Source organism: Sapajus apella, unplaced genomic scaffold, assembly GCF_009761245.1.
Source record: "Sapajus apella isolate SASKATOON/1434 unplaced genomic scaffold, GSC_monkey_1.0 scaffold3, whole genome shotgun sequence".
NCBI classification, from domain to species: domain Eukaryota; kingdom Metazoa; phylum Chordata; class Mammalia; order Primates; family Cebidae; genus Sapajus; species Sapajus apella.
In genome coordinates, this window is record NW_022436943.1 from 25,034,066 (window position 1) to 25,051,813 (window position 17,748).

Sequence of the window (17,748 nt, forward strand, 5' to 3'; positions counted from 1 at the left end):
TATTTCTTACTCATTTTCACACTAACATAATAGATAACAAGATTAAACATAAGCTGAATTGAAGGGTCAAGTGACACAGCTAAGAGTTCTGTGTACTTGGATAATAAAGCTCAAAGCCACAGTGGTTCTCTCTCCTGTTTGGGGCTCCTTTCAACCATTTTTTAAGTTTATTTTTAATGTTTGCCTCGATAGCGTGAAATATGTAAGTGGGAATCCCTATACCCTTTACAGTTAAGTGGATTATGGAAATATTTTAATAAGGAAAGTTTATCAGCTAAGGTAGGAAGTATCTTCTCATGTCTGTACCTGGCCTTCAGGGACTTCATGTGGGTGAATATGTTTCATCAGGCAACTACCTGATATAGATGGCTATATCCTGCGGATAGCCAATTCAGCATTAAACTTTTATGTCTCCATACCCCAATGAAAACGTTTCTTTTATCCTGCTATAATTTTATGACATACCTATCCAACCTGGTTAACCAAGCAGTGACACTGATGAGAAGTCTTCTTCCTCTTGCATTTTTCAAGTCCTGCTGAGTGTAATTTGAAAACATCTCTTAGGTTTCTTCTACCCTCTCTCCAGTCTCCTTACTATTAGGGTCTTTTACTACCTGGTCTGGGTGTCCCTGGGCTGCTCTTCAGCCTCACAAACCTTGTTTCACAAGCGGTAGCAATGCAAGCCTCCATTGTCCTAATGTTTTTCCCTGCTCCTAGAATGTTCATGATCTGCGTTTCTACATGAAATGTCTGGTTCACAGGTAGCTAAAAGGTTGTCATCCTTGTCCTTTCTTCTCTCCACCCCCTGCCAGTCATCTATCCTGAACTTTTAACAATAGGAACAGTGTTGAAATTGTGTTTGTGGCCCCAGCACATAGCACACAGTACGTAGCATACAGTACCTGTAGCATATAGGCATTTAATAAGTGTGTATTGAATTAACTTGATTATACTTGTATTTTTATCCTAGCTTTCTCAAAGAAACTTAGGTGCTAGCAATTTTGAAACCTAAGTCTGGAACAACTATCTGAGTAAAATGTTACAGCAGAATACCCTGCTCTTTCTATCCCAGAGAGTTTGAGAAAGTTACTTTTAAATAAATCATCAATCATTCTTCATTGGTTTTGGCTTCTTTTTTATAGGTGTTTCTCATATCTTTATCTCCAAGGCAAATTGCTTGTCACAAATTGTTTTAAACTAAATGCATCTCAAGCATAAAATCATAAGGTAAACCTGACATTCATAGAGGTTAAAAACCAACATTAAACAGATAATTATTGTGTACCTTTCCTATGCCAAGAAGGGTGGGAGATGAGGTATGTATCTTCAAAGGGCTTATGTAATAAGGGAGGTAATAAATAGAAAAGCATATCATATAAAATGTGACAAGCCTTAAGAGATGCAGATAGTTTCTGAGTATCACAAACGTCTGCGAAAAGTACTGTGTTACGTAAAGATGGAAATAGACACGGGACTCCAAAAGGGAGTGGGGGATGGGTGCCAGGGTTTGAAAAACCACCTATTGGGTACTGTGTTCACTATTTGAGTGGTTCAATACAGCCCAAACCTCCAGTATTTATGCAATACATGCGTGTAACCAATCTGCACATGCACCCTGTGGATTTATTTTAATATTGTCATGGACCAGGCATGGTGGCTCACACCTGTAATCCCAGCACTTGGGGAGGCCGAGGCAGGCGGATCACTTGAGGCCAGAAGGTTGAGACTAGCCTGGCCAACATGGAGAAACACCATCTTTACTAAATATACAAAAAATTGGCCAGGCATGGTGGCGCGCACCTGTAGTCCCAGCTATTCAGGAGGCTGAGGCACTAGAATCACATGAACCCAGGAGGCAGAGGTTCCAGTGAGCTGAGACCACACACTGCACTCCAGCCTGGGTGACAGAGCAAGACTCCATCTCATAAAAATACTCTGTCATGGTGTGAAAATTGTAAACTTTGTAGATGGGTTTAAGAGTTCCCTAGTACAAAAAGCTAGGACAGGAGAGGAGCTTGCATGAAAATCAGCACGAAGAACTGCGTGGCTGGTTCTGGGTGAGCAGGGTATTTGGGATGATGTAGGTCCTTGTGAGCCAGGGTAAGATTTAAGTAATTTGGTCCTTCAGTTTTCACTAGCAGAGAGATGAGCCCAGCAACAAAGGGTTGCTTTTGTCCTCGGGGCATTTATCAGTTGGGAAGAAATAGTAATGAAACTGACCCACTGTGTGGGCAGTAGTATCACAAGGATAGTTGCCCAGGATATGCCTAAAACAAGAAGCCTGAACTACTACCCCAGCATCCCACACTGTCACCAGGCTGGAGCAGTGGCGCAATAGCTCATTGCAACCTCCACCTCCCAGGTTCAAGCGATTTTCCTGCCTCAGCCTCCTGAGTAGCTGGGACTACAGGTGCATACCACCATGCCCAGCTAATTTTTTTTTTTTTTTTTTTTAGTAGAGACGGGGTTTCACCATATTAGCCAGAACAGTCTTGATCTCTTGACCTTGTGATCCGCCCACCTCAGCCTCCCAAAGTGCTGGGATTACAGGTGTGAGCCACCCCACCCAGCCAAGAAATAATTTAAAGCTGGACCCAGTAGGTCTACTTCATAGCTAAGTAAACCAGCCATGATTCAGACTTGGATCCACTTGAGGGTGGTTCAGGGAATGTCAAGCCTTGGACTTGGATTAAGGTGTGGTTCCTAACTGGCAGTGTCCTCAGGAGGTGACATGCAGAAGCAAATGAAAATCCTCTCTGGAGGAAGATAATTTCTTCCTAGAACATAAAGTTAATCACATTCTAGGAAATAAGATACCATGATTGAAAACCAGCAGAAACAATGTAAACAGATCTAGAAAGCATTAGAGGAATTTGACATGATCTGATACGGTTTGCTGATCTGCCTAGCATAACTTGGGATCTTCTCAATGAGAACCTATCTTGTTTGTCTTTATACGCAAATAATATTGAATGCCTACTGAGTCTCAATGAACTGTGATCAGGCAGGGAAGGTTCTTCCCTGGAGCTGTGGGAGAGAACATGATTCTGCTGACACCTTGATCATGGACTTCCAGCCTCCAGAGCTGTGAGACAATAAATTTCTGTTTTCTTTTAAGCCATCCAGTTTGAACTACTTTGTTTTGGCAGCCCTAACAAACTAACACACACTATGTCTTTTTTCTAGTTTTGCCTTCTGAAGATACGGAATAAGTCCTGGTCTCTTTTCCAGATATGTTCAGGTTTTTTCAGTACATATTTCAAGACATAGGAAAACATCTCCCTCACTGATTTTTAATATGATACATTTTCAAATCCTTGCATCATTCTTTTGTAGGATCAAGATTTTCAAAGACGCTTTAAAGTGTAGTAACCAGAACTGGTCTTACCACTTCAAATAGTAGCCTGTGAATAGCTACTGCACTTCCTTGCAGTTACCTCAGGGACACACGTGACTAAGTTTGCATTAGAAGAAAGTTTGCTGTTTAAAACAAACTTGAAAAAAATTGCTATTTTTTTTGAGATGGAGTTTCACCCTTGTCGCCCAGGCTGGAGTGCAGTGGTGCCATCTTGGCTCACTGCAAACTTCACCTCCTGGGTTCAAGCAATTCTCCTGCCTCAGCCTCCCGAGTAACTGGTATGACAGGCACATGCCACCACACCCACCTGCTGATTTTTGTATTTTTAGTAGAGGTGAGGTTTTGCCATGTTGGCCAGGCTGGTCTCCAACTCCTGACCTCGAGTGATCCACCCACCTTGGCTTCCCAAAGTCCTGGGATTACAGGCATGAGCCACCATGCCTGGCCTTCCTGGTTAATTCTTTTTTTTTTTTTTTTTCTGAGACAGAGTCACTCTATCGCCCAGGCTGGAGTGCAATGGCACCATCTCGGCTCACTGCAACTTCTGCCTCCTGATTTCAAGTGATTCTCCTGCCTCAGCCCCCCATGTAGCTGGGACTACAGGCACATACCACCACGTCCAGCTAATTTTTGTATTTTTAGTAAAGACACGGTTTCACCGTGTTGACCAGGATGGTCTTGATCTCTTAACCTCGTGATCTGCCCACCTCGGCCTCCCAAAGTGCTGGGATTACAGGCATGAGCCACCACGCCCAGCTTAATTTTTTAATTTACTTGTAGAGGCAAGGGTCTCACTGTGTTGCCCAGGCTTGAATTCACTTTTTTTGGCAGCCACTTCACTCATGATTTTGATTGGTAAAAGCCACGTCTTTTGTGTTGGTTATATTTGTGTAAGTAGTTTTGTTTTGTTTATTTGTTTTGGTCCAAAGTAAAGTACGTTACTTCTTCCTGTAAGATGTCATCTTGCACCAGGCGTGGAGGCCCATGTCTGTAGTTCCAGCTATTCAGGAGGTTAAAGCTACGGGATGGCTTGAGGCCAGGCATTTGAGGCCACGGTGTGCTATGATGGAGGCTGTGAATAGCTACTGCACTCCTGCCTGGCAACATAGTGTGAGATCTTGTCTAGATAAAAAGAGGATTTCACCTCATTTGGTTTTACCCTCCTATTGAGACTTGTCGTTTGTTGGTTTTTTTTTTTTTTTCTGATCCTGTATTCAATAGTGTTTTGTTTTCTTATTCTATCATGCAAAATATTCGTTATCCCTCTTGATTAATAGCACATCTAAGCATTTGTTCTACATCTTTTCTGTGTTTTTTTTTTTTTTTTTTTTGAGGTGGAGTCTTGCTCTGACACCAAGGCTGGAGTGCAACGGCTCGATCTCGGCTCACTGCAACTTCCGCCTCCTGGGTTCAAGCAATTCTCCAGTCCCAGCCTCCTGAGTACTAGATGCCAGTGGAATGTTCATTTTATTTATTTTATTTATTTTTTTGAGATGGAGTCTCCTTCTGTCTCCCAGTCTGGAGTGCAGTGGTGCGATTTAAGCTCACTGCAACTTCCGCCTCCTGGGTTCAAGCAATTCTCCTGCCTCAGCCTCCCAAGTAGCTGGTACTACAGGCATCTGCCACCACACCTGGCTAATTTTTGTATTTTTAGTAGAGACAGGGTTTCACTTTCTTGGCCAGGCTGGTCTTGAACTCCTGACCTTAGGTGACGCTGCCACCTTGGCCTCCCAAAGTGCTGGGATTACAGGTGTGAGCCACCACGCCCAGCTGAAACAACAGTTTTCAAAACATTGGCTAGTAGGCAAAAAAGGGCATCAGCCTCTGAAAGAAGGAAAACAGATGGAGTGAGCCCTACACCTGCCCCTGCTCCCTGCCTGGATGGTGCTCCCAACTGCAGGAGTGAAGGGAAGCAGGTGGAGCCCAGCCATCCTCCTGACCTGGGGAAACAAAGCCGGAAGTCCAGAGAGGCCCAGGGTAACTGGAGTCCTCAGTTTGGAGTACTAAAGAGGACAGGGCTTTGTAGAGAGAGGTCCCCAAGGATCTCAGAGGGCAGCCAGTGCAGCTTCAGCGTGTGTGGGAGGCCATGAACCTGGGGAGGGAACCATCCAAAATGAGTGATAGGCAGAGATCACACAAGCTGGGAAGAGCTTGTGTTCCCTCCAGCCAGAGTGCAAAATCGTACAATTCAGATGGCATAGGGTGGAACATTCAGAAACTATTGCCTAGTATTGAGCAAAAATTAATTCTTAATGAATTCTCTAAAAAAACGTAAAAAGCAAGTCTCAAGAGGATTACACTCTTTCCAAGTAATCAGACTACAATGCAGAATATTTCTAGTAAGTATTATATACATATTTTTACATATGATATATTTTATATAAAAATAGATAATTAGGCCAGGAGCAGTTGCTCACACCGGTAACCCAAGCACTTTGGGAGGCCAAGGCAGGCGAATCACAAGGTCAAGAGTTCCAGACCAGCCTGGCCAACATGGTGAAACCTCATCTCTATTAAAAATGCAAAAAATTAGCTGGGTGTAGTGGTGGGCACCTGTAATCCCAGCTACTGGGGAGGCTGAGGCAGGAGAATCACTTGAACCTGGGAGGCAGAGGTTGCAGTGAGCCGAGATGGTGCCACTACACTCCAGCCTGGGGGACAGAGTTGAGACTCCATTTCAAAAAAAAAAAAAAAAAAATATATATATATATATATATAATTATGATTATATATAAATTCATATATATATGAATAGTATATATACTCAGTATATATATAATTAAAATATGTATATACACTCAGCACCCAACATTCCAGCTGATGTCACGTTAACTACATTGGGATCCTTTTGTCCTAGAAGGGTATTGTGGGTTGAACTGTGTGTCCTTCAAATTGAAAGTCAGATGCCTTCTCCATTAGTCCATGTGGTCCCCGGCTATGCCCCTTAATTTCATGTGTTGAAGTCTAACACCTAGAACCTCAGAATGTGATCTTATTTGGAGACAAGGTCTTTATAGAGTTGATCAAGTCATTATGAAGTCATTAGAACAGGCCCTAATGCAATGGCACTGCTTTTCTTTCTTGTCAGGGGGGACAGGGTCTCGCTCTGTTGCCCAGGCTGGAGTGTAGCGGCACAATCTCAGCTCACTGCAGCCTTCAACTCCCAGGCTCAAGCAATCCTCCTACCTCAGCCTCCTGAGTAGCTAGGACTACAGGTGTGCACCACCATGCCTGGTTAATTTTTTGTAGAGATGGGGGTTTTGCCATGTCTCCGAGGCTGGTCTTGAACTCCTGGCCTCAAGTGATCCACCCACCTCAGGCTCTGAAAGTGCTGGGACTACAGGCATGGGCCACCGTGCCCAGCCTGGTGTTCTTATAAACAAGGAAAATTGGGACACAGAGACTCACACAAAGGGACGAAGATGTGAGATACAGGAAGAATGTGAAGATGGTCATCTATAAGCCAAAGAAGGGCCTGGGACAGACCCTACCCTCTCTGTCCTCACAGGAAACCAACCCTGCCCACACCTTGATCTTGGACTTCTAGCTTCCAGAACTGTGAGAAAATAAATATCTATTGTTGAAGCCATCCAGTTTGTGGTACTTTATTACAACAACCCTAGCAAACTAGCACAAAGGGCAAGCAATTCAGTCTTACTGGAATAACACTCTGGGTGTTGGTTTACCTTTTCTGCCTGCAAAGTCTCTCAGCCAGCATCACTGTCTGGGATCTTATGGAGTGCCTGATTCACAGGCATGGATCCCACATAACGGAGCATCTGACCAGGAGACCGACTTCACAACGAAGATCCAGGGGTCACCTGGCCCTATCACACATGCACCACCCAGAATTAATCAGCCTGAAAGAACATCAGCACTGCTTACTGGAGAAACAGCCGACTTATCGGTTCAGAGGCAACACTCTGCAAAGATGGGTGCCATCTTCCAAGATGCTGTATCGGCACTTGTCTCACAGGCCTGTTTATTGGGCATTGTCTCTAACAGGAAGAATATATGGGTCCTGGAACAATGGTCCCCATCCAAGGGATTCCATTCTTGCCAGGAAACGCCTCAAGAGTCCCATTGAACTTTAAATTATTGCTACTGTCTTAGTACTTGGATTCCTGTGTCCAGAAGCAGGCTGCAAAGAAGGTCATCTTGGTAGGCGCAGTTGACCCTGATTTCCAGCTCAACAATCCAGAATTGACCACTCAAGGCAATTTCTTATGGTTTAGACTAGAATACATTCTAATTTTGCTCGACCATTTTTTTCCTAAGAAGTAATGTTAAAGATCTTTAGTGATAATTCCTAGCTATGAACGTAGTTTTTAGAACAAGAAAATTTTCTTTCTTGGTAAAGAATTTCTTGGAAAACATTGCCTTCTGTAGCACATAAGAAGAATTGAGTGTCAATACATAAAACTGAATAGGAGCAAAAATAACAGTACTTCTGGAAATTTGACTTAAGTCATGGAAATTTACTTGACTTTGGGGCTTGAGGTAAACAATATGTAATAAGTAATTTAAGCAGTGAACTGAAAATTAAGGGGAAACATGATTTCGATTTAGAATAAACATGGTATTTTACTTGACATAACTGCTTTGAGATCAGTGGCAAAATCTTCCTAGTTTTCAAAAAGAAGTTTCAGGTTAGGAACTCTATTGCCTAGGAAAGCTTACAGATGTAAGGACTTTAGTTGAGCTAGCCTCCCCACTCCAAGAACACACAGGGGCACACTTAGTTCCTAAGCAACCCACTCCCAAATGAGGTTCACTCATGGGAGAAAGAATAGCTTTCCCAAACAGTCTTCATTTTTAGCTACCGTTAGAGTTTTAGGCGTTTTCCCCCGTCATGTAACGCCCGTGAGGAGGGCTTCCCCCATAAAGGGACAAGCAGAAAAAGCAGGGGGTTGGGGAGCAGGATTCTAGTAGACCCTGATAAGGACTCCTGCCTTTAGAGTAAGCCAGCTTGCACGTTAGGACGCTACAAATCACATGAAGGAGGCCAGCGAAGAGAGGCTTCTTCACACACTGTGGTTTACTACGCAAGGAGAAGAAACCCGCCCAAGAAAATCCAAGGAGGTCCGCTTTTGGAGACCACCATCCCACCCTGCCCCCCAATCCCCTTTCCCACAACTCTTCCTCTTAAGTCTTTATGCCAACACTTCCCCGCTTTTCCCTACTTTCTTTCCCACAGCCTTCTTCTTCTTCTTTTTTTTTTTTTAAGATGGGGTTTCACCATATTGGTCAGGCTGGCCTTGAACTCCCGACCTCAGGTGATCCGCCCACCTTGGCCTCCAAAGTGCTCGGATTACAGGTGTGAGCCACCACGTCCAGCAGCCTTCTTCTTTAGAAAGAAAGAAAAAAGCTTTATACCAACACTTCCCAATTTCCCTACTTTTTTCACTGCAACCCAGGCAGGCACCCAACACACACTATCAGCCACCCAACTTCCCCCAGACACACACTCTGCCAACTGCAGGCAGCTTGAGCTACCCTTCGCCCTTTTATAGATGGTGAAGACGAAGTTCCCGCCCACCCCAGCCCCAAAGCACTCTGGGTGAGCAGCTACTCCTGTGGTTTCTCATTGGCTCTCTCACTCTCAATCAACAGCTTGTTCCCAGCCCCTCCAAGCATTTCCTGGTCCACGTCAACAATAGCGGCAAGAAGAAGTGGAGGTTTATTGTCCAGCCGTACACAGCACGGGCAGGAATGATAGCTTCCCACCCCCAGCGGCTGCCGTGATCGGAAAACGAGCGTGAGCCTCTTCGCTGAAAGAATATGTCATTATCCTTCGGGTTCGCCCTGCTTCCTTGTTGTTAAGAATCACCTGAAATGCCTAAAAATTGTTGAGTTTCAGGGCTCTACACTGGAAATGGTGATTTAGAAGGTCTTTGGGGAGGGCCTACGAGTCTGTGGTTTTAATAAGCACCTCCGGGATTTGCTCTTTGGGGAAGTTGGCATAATACTAAAGAGTTGGTATTCAAACGTTTCTTTCCAAGAAATCGCTTCTGTTACGTTTATCCTAATATTCTGTTAGTTGCTCCTTTAGATTTGAGCTTCTCCAGCAGCAACCACAAATAAGCAGTTTTTCCTGGAAAGGGAAATGCAACAGTTTAAGAGGCAGCTGGCTAGTATTGATTTTCGCAGTACACCCTGACGCCCTGCCACCTCCTCAACCAGTGAGCCGCAGATGTGTGTGGGGTATCCTTTATCAGCCTGTTCAGCTGGATCGGTTTGTGACCCTAAAGTGAACCTCCAGATGAGTAGGGCGATAGTGTAGGCAGAAACTTGTTAAAGGAGGGAGCTGGGGTGTGGAATGAGAAAGTTTTAGGACCTCACTGGCAGGCCTGGGCATCTGGAAAACTGTGGGAATACTTTTGGGAAGAAGGTGGCTTTTTGTGTATCATGGGCTGTGGCAAGATAGCTTGATTTACACCCACCCTCGTATCAGACATGCTCCGAGAAAGAACAAAGGTTAAATACTGTAGGTTTTTTTTTGTTTGTTTGTTTGTTTTTTTTTTTGGTAGTAATTTGCAAATTGATCCTGTAATCGTCATTAGTTTCCTAATAAAAGTAACAGTCAATTCACTGTTTCTCGCAAATTTTCGTTCATTTTCCTAACTTCCTGTTTCATCAACGTGGATTGTCCTTTCTCTCATGTCCACAAGTTAAAATTCTGGTGATTATTTGAGACTCAGCTGAGATGCTAAATCTTTGTGGGAGTCTTCTCTAATTTCCCAGTTTGGTTCTACCTGGCTCATCAAGTGTTTATCAAACAGTTTTTGAGGTGCAGGTGATTTGGGAATGGAGATGGCCCAGGTCTGGTCTTCTCTCTAGTGAATCTCACACCCTAATTAATAAACTGCTCTTTGCTTTGCTGTATTCCAATTTTAGTATATGTGCTGCCGAAGCAAGCACTTTTTTTTGTTTGTTTTTTTATGATTCAGTCTCCATACAGACTGCCAAAAATTGCCAACGCCGACTATATTTCAAGTCGTCATGGCAGGGTATTGGGAAAAGTTTTCAATTAGAAATAATCGCACCCTGGCTAAACCTCATTTGCTACGATACTGCCACTGTGCAAAGCTGCTGTGCTCTATTATAGCATCACTTCTACCTCCAACACTTTATTTTCTGTGCATTTTTTGCTATCATATTGGTCTGTATCACTGTATTCTGAGTTCCTGGAAAAGTGGTAGAATGACTTCAACTCTATGCCAAGAATGTGGTACAAATGTAACGTGTTTCCTGAATGGACGAATGAATGGATGAGAGGAGGAGATGGCTGCAAAGAAATGAAATTCAGCCTTCTTCAATATTTTATCTTTAGCCTCAGAATTGAGTCCTGTGATGACATTAGAGAAAATTCTGAAATTTCTTGGGCTTTGGAAATGGCTTCGACTCCATAAAGCTGGCCTATAAGATCAGGAAGAGCAAAGATTACCAGAACTATAGAGGGAAAAGATTTCAGGACAAGAACTAGCCATCTTCTCCCTTATTCCCAATTTATGAGTTCAAGTCCGACCTGACACAGGTATGAAGACACTTTAAGACCTGGAAGGTGGTAATAGTATAATGCTTAAATATGCAGATTCTGGATTTGTGTCCTCACTGTGTGGCTTACTAACCATCCATCCTTATGTGACCTTGTGCAAATTACATAATCTCTCTAGGTTTCAGTTTCCTTATAAATAAAACGGGGATTATTATGATTATAATAGTACCTCCCAGGATTATTAGGAATGTTAAATGAGTTAATACATAGAAAACACGTAGAACAGTGATTGGAACATAGTACTAAATTGTCACCTATAATATAACACTGCGTAAATAACATAGCTCAGTAAATTTAGCTGTTACTGACTTATGCTAGCTGAGAAAAGTATATTCACAAGGCTTTGAATGATGTGGAAGCCTTCTCTTATTTCTCAAGGCTATAGTCTACACTGATGTAGGCTGAAGCCTTGATTACAGTGGCATATTGGGAATTGCTAGAAAATTAAGAGGCTGTTGGTAAGAGTCCCTAACCAATTGGAGGGGCACCCATACCTTTCCTTACTTAGTCCATACTTAGTTGACTCTTACAGCGTGCAAACTCTGCCATCATTTATTTAACCATTCTTTTATTTACGGGTACTTGGGTTGTCTCCAGTTTTTTAAAAGAATGCTGCAGTGAAAATCTTCAGCTGTCATTTTTCACATTACTGTGGGAGAATGTGGTGGGAGGCGCCATGGGGGTGAGTGACCCCATGTGTGACCAGGCTTTGTGAGGTTTTGCCTCTGTCTTTCCCAATGTTCCTCCTACAGTGGCTGCCCCTGGGTGATGATGGCTGCGTGAGTGCCCGCCATGGCCCACCGGAAGTGTGAGAGTGCGGGGAGCAGCATGTTTGACCACAAGGTGAGGCCAGGCCCTGTCTCCCACGGCCAGGAGCGAGGACGTGGAGCTGCCCTAGGAAGGCTCTGTGGCCAAGGGCCAGGAGCTGTCTGTCCTGTGGCCAGAGATCCCCATGCCCGAGGAGCAGGAGTTCCACAACCACAGCCCCGATGGGGACTCCAGCTCCGACTACGTGAACAGCAGCTCCTAGGAGGAGGACTACAACAAGGGCCTGCCCGAGAAGGAGGAGGGCATCACCTATATCCGCTACTGCCCCGAGGATGACAGCTACCTGGAGGGCATGGACTGCAATGGGGAGGAGTACCTGGCCCATGGCGCACACCCCATGGACACCGACGAGTGCCAGGAGGCGGTGGAGGAGTGGGCGGACTCGGCGGGCCTGCATCCTCACAGCCACAGGGCTGAGGGAAGCCAGAACTACCCAGACGGCCACCTGCCCATCCTGGAGGATGAGCCCTCAGTCCTGGAGGCCCGTGACCAGGAAGAAGATGGCCACTACTGTCCCAGCAAAGAGGGCTAGGAGGACTGCTACCCCATGGAGGCCAATGGGAACACCAGTGCCTCCCCCTACCACCTGAGGTGTGGGGATGGGGACCTGGAGGACCAGGAGGAGGACATTAACCAGATCATGAGCATGAGCATGACCAGCATCACTAGTGCTAGTGAGGCCAGCATGGGACTGAGCCGGGACCTCGGGATTCTGCAGAGGCCTGCCTGCCTAGCAAGACCAGCTGCAGCCCCAGCAGGCATGAAACGAGGCCCAAGTCACTGAACCTCCCTCCCAAGGCCAAGCACCGTGGAGACCCCCAGAGAGGCTTCAAGCCCAAGATCAGGACCCCAGAGGAGAGACCACAAGCAGGTAGGACTCTGGCTGTCTCAGGGAAGGGAGCAGAGGGGCCCAAGAGTGAAATGTCCCAGTACAGCCCCCACAGATGCTGAAGTGAGGCAGTGGGAGGGGTTGTGTGCCTTGCAGTTCTTTTTTGTTTGTTTGTTTTTGCCTTTCAGTTCTAATGGTGGCTGAGCTTTTCATTGGTCCAATTGCCAGGCATCTTGTGTGGATGCTCTGGCTACTCTTACGCTCACCTCTCAGACTCAGGAGTAAAGTCTTGTTGAGGGCCGAATGACCACTAGTTTTTGGCAGAAGACCCCCTCCTCCCACCTAGAAGTGGTTCGATATCTCCCCTACTGCCCTGGATCTGCTCATGGTGGGGCAGTGTCTGTGGGAGAGCCCCTCAATCCTCAGGGGTGTACTTGTTCCAGTGGGGCAGTGGCAAAGATGCGGCCAGTGGTGGGTGGCCTGGTGGCTGGGGTGGGGCCTGGAGTGTATTTCACAGTGGACAGGTTTCTGAAAGCCCGGGGGCCTTGGCCTGATGGGCAGTTAGCTGTGAATAACTATTTGGAAAAGGATCCTGCAGATCTTATCTTGCAGGATTGTTCCATAGGTATACACATGCCATGGTGGTTTGCTGCCTCCATCCCCCCGTCACCAACATTAGGTATTTCTCCTAATGAGAATGATGGTTTCCAGCTTCATCCACTTCCTTGCAAAGAACATGAACTCATTCTCTTTTATGGCTGCATAGTATTCCATGGTATATATGTGCCACATTTTCTTTATTCAGTCTATCTTTGGTGGGCATTTGGGTTGGTTCCAAGTCTCTGCTATTGTAAACAGGGCTGCAATGAACATACATGTGTGTGTGTCTTTGTAATAGGTCGATTTATAATCCTTTGGGTATATACCCAGCATTGGGATTGCTGGGTCAAATATACAAGAAAAAGACAACCCCATCAAAAAGTGGACGAAAGATATGAACAGACACTTTTCAAAAGAAGACATTTATGAGGCCAGCAAACATATGAAAAAATGCTCCTTAGCACTGGTCATTAGAGAAATGCAGATTAAAACCACATTGAGTTACCATATCATGCCAGTCAGAATGGTGATCATTAAAAAAATCTAGAGAAAACAGATGCTGGAGAGGATGTGGAGAAATAGGAACATTTTTACACTGTTGGGAGTGTAAATTAGTTCAACCATTGTGGAAGACAGTGTGGTGATTCCTCAAAGATCTAGAAATTGAAATATATATATATATATAATTCTTTAATATACATTATCTATATCTTAGAATGGAGAATATAATTCTTTAATATAAATAACCTATATCGTAGAATATATTTATAAATATCTTATCAGACATAAGACTTGCAAATGTTTTCTTTTATTCTGTGGATTGCCTTTCCACTCTTTTGAACATATTCTTTGATGCAAAAGAGTTTTAAAGTTTCAAATAAGTGTAATTTATCTACTTTCAATTTAGTTGCCTGTGTTTTTGGTGTTTCATCTAAGAAAGCATTGCCAAATCCAATATTACAAACCTTTCCATTCTGTTTTCCTCTAAAACTTTAGTACTATTAGCTATTACATTTAGCTCTTTGATCCAATTTGAGTTAATTTTTTTGTATATGGTGTAACCTAAGCATCCAGGTTTTTCTTTGGCATATAGATATCCAGTTTATGCAGGATCACTTTTATTCAAAAGACTGTCTGCTTGGCCTGTGTGTTTTTCTTCCTCTAAAGTTTATATGTTAAACCCTAACCCCCTTGATAATGGTATTAAGAAGTGGGACCTTGGAGAGGTGATTAGTTAGGTCATAAAAGCTTCATCCTCAAAAAAGCTTCCTTTATGAAAGAGGCCGAGGCCAGGGGCAGTGGCTTACTCCTGTAATTCCAGCATTTTGGGAGGCCAAGGTGGGTGAATCACCTGAGGTCAGGAGTTTGAGACCCGCCTGATCAACATGGTGAAATTGCGTCTCTACTAAAAATACAAAATTAACTGGGCTTGGTGATGTGTGCCTGTAATGCCAGCTTCTCTGGAGCCAGAGGCAGGAGAATCGCTTAGTACCTGGGAGGCAGAGGCTGCAGTGAGCTGGGGTAGCACCATTGCACTCCATCCTGGGCGACAGAGGGAGACTGTCTTAAAAAAAAATGCATAAAGAAGCCTGTTTACCCATTCTGCCATGTGAGAACACAACACATAGAAGGTGCCATCTGTGAGGAATAGGCCCTCATCAGACACTGAGTATGCTGGCGTCTCGTTCTTGGACTCCTCAGGCTCCAGAACTGTGAGCAATAAATCATGTTGTTTACAAATTGCCCAGTTCAAGTTATTTTGTTACAGAAGCCCAAATAGTTTAATACAATCCTTTCCTCATTGAATGTTAGTGCCTGTGTCAAAAATCAATTGATTATAAATATGATGATTGATTTTTGGAGCCCTACTATATTCCATTGGTATATGTGTGTGTTTTTATGCCAGAACCACACTAATGTGATTATTGTAGCTTTGCAGTAAAATTTGAAATCAGAAAATATGAGGCATACAACTTTGTTCTTCTTTATCAAGATTATTTTGGCTACTCAGGGTCCCTTGAATTTCATGGGAATTTTTAATATTTTTTTCTATTTCTGGAAAAAACACTTTTGGGATTTGGATAGGGATGAACACTTTGGGTTGTATTGACATCTTAACAATATTACCTTTTCCAATTCATGAGCAAAGTTGTCTTTCCATTTATTTATATCTTCTTTAATTTGTATCAGCAATGTTTTATAGTTTTCAATGTATTAGTCTTTACCTCTTTGATTGTATTTATTATAAATACTTTATTATTTTCAATAAAATTATTTTCTTGCTTTTTCAGATTCTTCAATGGTAGCGTATGGAAATGATTTTTTTTTTTTCAGTCCCTGATCTAGCCATCCTGGCAATTGATTTTTATGTGGTAGTTTTTTTAATCCTGCTACTTTGTTTAATTTATCTGTTAGTTCTAACAAGTATTATGGGGCAGAATTTTACACAGTAGGATACAGCACTGGGTAGAGTTGTGAGGCTCCCAATCCAGGCCCTAACTGCAAGACTATATTCGTAGACACACCCTCGGCCAAAAGGGAACCTGCTGCCTTGAAGGAAAGGCCCCATCCTGGCAGGATTTATGTCCCGACTAAGAGCCCTAGGGTCCAGAATAACCAGCAGTGATACCTAGGTAGTAAACTATGGGCCTTGGGCTCCTAGACATGCTGGCTTCAGGGGTAACCCAGCATATTTGCAGCTCTGATGGCTATGGCAAAAGACCCCTGATGTTTGAGAAAAGCAGAGGGAAAATTAAAGGGAACTTCATCTTGCACCTTAGGTGCCAGCCTGGCCACAGGGTGGCAGAGCAAAAAGCAGGCCCTTGGGGTCCCTGAGTCTAGGCCTAGGCTCTTTGACAGCATTTCTGGACCTCCTTTGGGCCAGGGGACCCTCTTCCCATGTGTCAGGGGAGGGACCTGGTGAAAGGTGATTAGATCATGGCAGCAGATTTCCCCCATGCTGTTCTTATGATAGTGAGTGAGCTCTCATGAGATCTGATAGTTTAAAAGTGTAGCACTTTCCTCATCATTCTCTTTCTCTCTTGCCACCATGTAAGACGTCCCTTGCTTCCCCTTTGCTTTCTACCATGATTGTAAGTTTCCCATGGCCTCCCCAGGCCATGTGGAACTGTGAGTCAATTAAACCTCTTTTCTTTATAAATTACCCAGTCTCAGGTAGTTCTTTATAGCAGTGTGAAAATGAACTAATACACCAGGTGGTACATGTGCAGAATGTGCAAGTTTGTTACATAGGTAAACACATGCCATGGTGGTTTGCTGCATCCGTCCCCCCACCACCTACATTAGGTATTTCTTCTAATGTTATCCCTCCCCAATCCCCCCACCCCCTGCTGACTCTCCCCTATCCCCCTACCCTCTGAAAGGCCCTGGGGTGTGATGTTCCCTTCCCTCTTTCCATCTGTTCTCATTGTTCAACACCCACTTATGAGTAAGAACATGCAGTGTTTGGTTTTCTGTTCTTGTGTCAGTTTGCGGAGAATGATGGTTTTCAGCATCATCCATGTCCCTGCAAAGGAAATGAACTTTTTTAAAATGGCTGCATAGTATTCCATGGTGTATATGTGTTACATTTGCTTTATCCAGTCTATCCTTGATGGGCATTTGGATTGGTTCCAAGTCTTTGCTATTGTAAATAGTGCTGCAATAAACATACGTGTGCATGTGTCTTTATAATAGAAGGACTTATAATCCTTTGGGTGTATACCCAGTAATGGGATTGCTGGGTCAAATGGTATTTCTAGTTCTGGGTCCTTGAGGAATTGCCACACTGTCTTCCACAATGGTTGAATTAATTTACGCTTCCACCAACAGTGTAAAAGCATTCCTATTTCTCCACATCCTCTCCAACATCTGTTATCTCCTGATTTTTTTAATGATCGCCATTCAAACTGGCATGAGATGGTATCTCAATGTGGTTTTGATTTGCATTTCTCTAATTACCTGATGATTAGCTTTTTTTCATATGTTTGTTGGCTGCATAAATGTCTTCTTTTGAAAAGTGTCTGTTCATATCCTTTGGGCAAAGGGTAAGATGAGGTTGTTTTTTTTTTTCTTGTATATTTGTTTAGGTTCTTTGTAGATTCTGGATAGTAGCTCTTTGTAAGATGGGTGGATTGCAAAAATTTTTTTCCCATTCTGTTGGTTGCCAGTTCACTCTAATGATTGTTTCTTTTGCTGTGCAGAAGCTCTTAAACTTAATTAGATCCTGTTGGGAAAAGCAGCAAAGGAGAAAGGGCTTACAGAATGCCTACAAAAATTGGTTATGAGTAACATGTAAACAGGGAACAACAAACTGCAGAAGGCCGCAGGAGGCCTCTGAGGAGGAAGGCCTCTCTATGCCTCATGTTCCGGTGCAGGGTGACCTAGACACTGTTACCATAAACATTGTGCTCAAGGACGTAAAACCCCTTCATAGCACTATGATGTAGCCAGACTTGTAGGCTCCTTGTAAGGCCCGAGTTCCATCAGCTGCATATAGGTAATAAGTTAAAGATAACCACATGTTCTTGTTTTGTGAAACCCTCAAACTGCCACTGTTACCTGTCTTTGGAATGA

At 43.8% G+C, this 17,748-nt stretch overlaps 1 non-coding gene and 1 pseudogene across 1 annotated transcript; one reads left to right on the forward strand and one right to left on the reverse strand.

The window, feature by feature from the left end:
* Window positions 1-1,399: 1,399 nt before the first annotated feature.
* The window catches only part of LOC116529945, a 38,016-nt pseudogene continuing 21,667 nt past the window's right edge, over window positions 1,400-17,748 (forward strand).
* LOC116536350 lies at window positions 10,309-10,449 on the reverse strand. The gene has a single exon (XR_004262593.1). It is a non-coding gene; the product is annotated as a U4 spliceosomal RNA (small nuclear RNA).